Source organism: Heptranchias perlo, unplaced genomic scaffold (assembly GCF_035084215.1).
Source record: "Heptranchias perlo isolate sHepPer1 unplaced genomic scaffold, sHepPer1.hap1 HAP1_SCAFFOLD_54, whole genome shotgun sequence".
Taxonomy (NCBI): domain Eukaryota; kingdom Metazoa; phylum Chordata; class Chondrichthyes; order Hexanchiformes; family Hexanchidae; genus Heptranchias; species Heptranchias perlo.
Window position 1 is genome coordinate 9,015 of NW_027139559.1, and position 5,634 is coordinate 14,648.

Here is a 5,634-nt window from a genome sequence, read left to right on the forward strand (position 1 = left end):
CTGTGATCTCCTCTCTCAGTGTCTGGACTGTGATCTCCTCTCTCAGTGTCTGGACTGTGATCCTCTCTCAGTGTCTGGACTGTGATATCCTCTCTCAGTGTCTGGACTGTGATCCTCTCTCAGTGTTTGGACTGTGATCTCCTCTCTCAGTGTCTGGACTGTGATCTCCTCTCTCAGTGTCTGGACTGTGATCCTCTCTCAGTGTCTGGGCTGTGATCTCCTCTCTCAGTGTCTGGGCTGTGATCTCCTCTCTCAGTGTCTGGACTGTGATCCTCTCTCAGTGTCTGGACTGTGATCTCCTCTCTCAGTGTCTGGACTGTGATCTCCTCTCTCAGTGTCTGGACTGTGATCCTCTCTCAGTGTCTGGACTGTGATCCTCTCTCAGTATCTGGACTGTGATGGGTCCTGGGTAATGATGCCTCCCACGGTGAAATAGCCACACACAGCACTGACCTGAGAATGAACTCCCAGGGCAGGTACAGCACGGGTTAGATACAGAGTAAACCTCCCTCTGCACTGTCCCATCAAACACTCCCAGGGCAGGTGCAGGGTCAGATACAGAGTAAAGCTCCTTCTACACTCTCCATGCTCTGTCTGAGGGTCTCTGTCCCACACCAGGTGAGATCTACGAACACAGGCCGGGATGGAGCCTGGGCCTCTCCCAGTGATCACTGCCTCTCCCCATTCTCGGTCTTTCCAACTCCCTGTGATGTTCTGATCCAGACTGTCAGTCTGATTGGTGTTGAGATATGAATTCTTGCTTTTGTTTCGCTGTCGATTTAAATCCATTGAAGCAGCAACAACTGACTGTTGTTCTGCTGTCTGCAGGTCAGTTCTGATCTATTGGTGGGGATGGGATCTGAGATCACACCCAGTATGAAAGCATATTCTTTCAAGACCCTTTGAAATCTAAGTGATCCTGACAACTCACAGGAATTTCCAAAACATCTCCTTCTGTTTCTATCTACTTATCTCTCCTCGCTCTCTCGATTTTTCTGTTCCTCAAACTCTCTCTCTCTCCCTGACACACTCTGTCTCTCACTGTCTCTCTTTCTTTGTCTCTCTCTCTTTCTGGGCCAATCTTTCTGTCTCACACTTTCTCTTCCCTCTCTCCGCCCTGTTTCCCTCTCTCTCTCTCTCTCTCGTCTCTCTCTCTCCCTCTTGTCCCTCTCTCTCTCCCTCTTGTCCCTCTCTTTCTCCCTCGTGCATCTGTCTCGCTCCCTCTTGCCCCTGTCTCTCCCCCTCTTGCCCCTGTCTCTCCCTGTCTTCCCCGCTGTCTCTTTCTCTCTTTCTGTGCTCTCTTTCTCTCCCTCTTGTCTCTGTCTCATCCTCTCTTCCTCTCTCTGTCTCTCTCGACTCTCTCCCTTTCTTTCTCTCCTTCTCACCCTACTCTCTCTCCCTCTACTCTCTCTATCTTCCTCTACTCTCTCTCTCTTTCTCTCCCTACTCCCTCCTACTCTCTCTCGCTACTCTCTCTGTCACCCTCTACTCTCTCTCTTTCTCTCCCTACTCCCTCCTACTCTCACTCCCTCTCCACTCTCTCTTTCTCTCCCTACTCCCTCCTGCTCTCTCTCTCTACTCTCTCTCTCTTTCTCTACTTCTCTCCCTACTCCCTCCTACCCTCTCTCTCTACTCTCTCTCTCTCTTTCTCTCTCTACTCCCTCCTGCTCTCTCTCTCTACTCTCTCTCTCTTTCTCTACTTCTCTCCCTACTCCCTCCTACCCTCTCTCTCTACTCTCTCTCTCTTTCTCTCTTTCTCTCCCTACTTTCTCTTACTCTCACTCCCTCTACACTCTCTCTCTTTCTCTCCCTGCTCCCTCCTACTCTCTCTCTCTACTCTTTCTCTCTTTCTCTCCCTACTCCCCCCTACTCTCTCTCTCTCCTCTCTCTCTCTTTCTCTCCCGACTCTCTCCTACTCTCTCTCCCTCTACTCTGTCTGTCTCCCTCTACTCTCTCTCTTTCTCTTGCCCTCTACTATCCCCCTCTCTATCTCTCCTCTCTTGCTAACAAAATAATTGGCAAAAGATCGAGAGATGAAATGAGGACTCATTTTGTCACTGAGTTTTGTTGTGATTTGGAATGCATTTCCTGAAATAGCGGTGAGACCACATTCTACAGGCACTTTCAAAAGGCAATTGTCCATGTCCTTGATGAGGACTAATTTGCAGGGTTATGGGGAAATCGCTGGGGTGTGGGACTAAATTGGGCAGTTCTTTCAAAAACCCAGCACAGGCGAGACGGGCCGAATGGCCAGCTTCTGAGTGGTAAGATTCCAGAATTACATAGACTATAAAGCGCAGAAACAGGCCATTTGGCCCCACTGGTCTATCCCAGAGTTTATGCTCCACACGAGCCTCCTCCCTCCCTCCTCCATCTCACCCTCTCACCATCTCCTTCTATTCCTCTCTCCCTCATGTGTTTCTCGAGCTTCCCCTTAAATCCATCTACACTATTCACCTCAACTACTCCTTGTGGGAGCGAGTTCCACATTCTCACCACTCTCTGGGGAAAGAAGTTTCTCCTGAATTCCCGATTGGATTTATTAGTGACTATCTTATATTTATGGCCCCGAGTTCTGGTCTCTCCCCACAAGTGGAAACACCTTCTCTACGTCTATCCTATCGAATCCTTTCATAATCTTAAAGACCTCGATCAGGTCACCCCTCAGCCTTCTCTTTTCTAGAGAGAAGAGCCCCAGCTTGTTCTCTCTTTCCTGACATGTGTAACCTCTCAGTTCTATGATATTGTTTCAGAAAACTGTCCTGAATGCATTCTAGAAATGTATTGCCTTTGTGTCTCAGTCTATGTGAAAATTAAAATCTCCCTTCATAACTGCTTTGCCCCAGCTACAGGCTCCTCTGATCTCTGTATTTCTGTGTAGGGTCAATACTCCCTGTTTGAAGTATTTGTTTCATTAATTGAAAGCTTTTCATGCCCCAGTTCATCTCAGTGGGTTGTGACCTCCAGTGTGATCAAGCCGTCTCCGGTTTCAGGCTCTGAACAGTAGCTTGAGTCTTTGATCCGAGACTGACAGCACATCCCTTTTAAACAGACACAGAATGATCCGGGACTGACAGCACATCCCTTTTAAACAGACACAGAGTGATCCGGGACTGACAGCACATCCCTTTTAAACAGACACAGAGTGATCCGGGACTGACAGCACATCCCTTTTAAACAGACACAGAATGATCCGGGACTGACAGCACATCCCTTTTAAACAGACACAGAGTGATCCGGGACTGACAGCACATCCCTTTTAAACAGACACAGAGTGATCCGGGACTGACAGCACATCCCTTTTAAACAGACACAGAATGATCCGGGACTGACAGCACATCCCTTTTAAACAGACACAGAATGATCCGGGACTGAGAGCACATCCCTTTTAAACAGACACAGAATGATCCGGGACTGACAGCACATCCCTTTTAAACAGACACAGAATGATCCGGGACTGACAGCACCAATATTAAAACGCTTTTTCGATGCTCTGTCATGTGTGAATTTCTTTTCAAACTTTGCATTTCGTTTCAGTGAAGAGAAGGAACTAACGAACAAAATTGTTTCTTGTGGCCCGTACGGGGATCGAACCCGCGACCTTGGCGTTATTAGCACCACGCTCTAACCAACTGAGCTAACCGGCCACTGCGTAGAAGAGTTTTTTTGCACTTTCCCTTTACGTTGAAACGTCGGTGTTCTCAGGAAACGAAACCTCTGCAGCAGTCAATCAAACAAACCGCTGGTGGGAACTTCCTGCATTCAACGAACCACAAGCAGTCTGTAGCTGTCAATCAATGTCCTCTCCTCCCCAGAGAGACTGTCTGCAGTCTGCAGTCTGTCAATCAATGTCCTCTCCTCCCCAGGGAGACTGTCTGCAGTCTGCAGTCTGTCAATCAATGTCCTCTCCTCCCCAGAGAGACTGTCTGCAGTCTGCAGTCTGTCAATCAATGTCCTCTCCTCCCCAGGGAGACTGTCTGCAGTCTGTAGCTGTCAATCAATGTCCTCTCCTCCCCAGGGAGACTGTCTGCAGTCTGCAGTCTGTCAATCAATGTCCTCTCCTCCCCAGGGAGACTGTCTGCAGTCTGCAGTCTGTCAATCAATGTCCTCTCCTCCCCAGAGAGACTGTCTGCAGTCTGCAGTCTGTCAATCAATGTCCTCTCCTCCCCAGAGAGACTGTCTGCAGTCTGCAGTCTGTCAATCAATGTCCTCTCCTCCCCAGAGAGACTGTCTGCAGTCTGCAGTCTGTCAATCAATGACCTCTCCTCCCCAGGGAGACTGTCTGCAGTCTGTAGCTGTCAATCAATGTCCTCTCCTCCCCAGGGAGACTGTCTGCAGTCTGTCAATCAATGTCCTCTCCTCCCCAGGGAGACTGTCTGCAGTCTGCAGTCTGTCAATCAATGACCTCTCCTCCCCAGGGAGACTGTCTGCAGTCTGTAGCTGTCAATCAATGTCCTCTCCTCCCCAGGGAGACTGTCTGCAGTCTGTAGCTGTCAATCAATGACCTCTCCTCCCCAGGGAGACTGTCTGCAGTCTGTAGCTGTCAATCAATGACCTCTCCTCCCCAGAGAGACTGTCTGCAGTCTGCAGCTGTCAATCAATGACCTCTCCTCCCAGAGAGACTGTCTGCAGTCTGTAGCTGTCAATCAATGTCCTCTCCGCCCCAGGGAGACTGTCTGCAGTCTGCAGTCTGTCAATCAATGTCCTCTCCTCCCCAGGGAGACTGTCTGCAGTCTGTAGCTGTCAATCAATGACCTCTCCTCCCAGAGAGACTGTCTGCAGTCTGTAGCTGTCAATCAATGTCCTCTCCGCCCCAGGGAGACTGTCTGCAGTCTGCAGTCTGTCAATCAATGTCCTCTCCTCCCCAGGGAGACTGTCTGCAGTCTGTAGCTGTCAATCAATGTCCTCTCCGCCCCAGGGAGACTGTCTGCAGTCTGCAGTCTGTCAATCAATGACCTCTCCTCCCCAGGGAGACTGTCTGCAGTCTGCAGTCTGTCAATCAATGTCCTCTCCTCCCCAGGGAGACTGTCTGCAGTCTGTAGCTGTCAATCAATGACCTCTCCTCCCCAGAGAGACTGTCTGCAGTCTGTAGCTGTCAATCAATGTCCTCTCCTCCCCAGGGAGACTGTCTGCAGTCTGCAGTCTGTCAATCAGTGTCCTCTCCTCCCCAGGGAGACTGTCTGCAGTCTGCAGTCTGTCAATCAATGACCTCTCCTCCCCAGGGAGACTGTCTGCAGTCTGCAGCTGTCAATCAATGTCCTCTCCTCCCCAGGGAGACTGTCTGCAGTCTGCAGTCTGTCAATCAATGTCCTCTCCTCCACAGGGAGACTGTCTGCAGTCTGTAGCTGTCAATCAATGACCTCTCCTCCCCAGGGAGACTGTCTGCAGTCTGCAGCTGTCAATCAATGTCCTCTCCTCCCCAGGGAGACTGTCTGCAGTCTGCAGCTGTCAATCAATGTCCTCTCCTCCCCAGGGAGACTGTCTGCAGTCTGCAGTCTGTCAATCAATGACCTCTCCTCGCCAGGGAGACTGTCTGCAGTCTGCAGCTGTCAATCAATGTCCTCTCCTCCCCAGGGAGACTGTCTGCAGTCTGCAGCTGTCAATCAATAACCTCTCCGCCCCAGGGAGACTGTC

At 50.3% G+C, this 5,634-nt stretch overlaps 1 non-coding gene across 1 annotated transcript; it reads right to left on the reverse strand.

Annotated features, from left to right (window-relative positions):
- Positions 1 to 3,573: 3,573 nt before the first annotated feature.
- trnai-aau (transfer RNA isoleucine (anticodon AAU)) lies at positions 3,574 to 3,647 on the reverse strand. The gene has a single exon. It is a non-coding gene; the product is annotated as a tRNA-Ile (tRNA).
- Between the last annotated feature and the right edge of the window lie 1,987 nt (positions 3,648 to 5,634).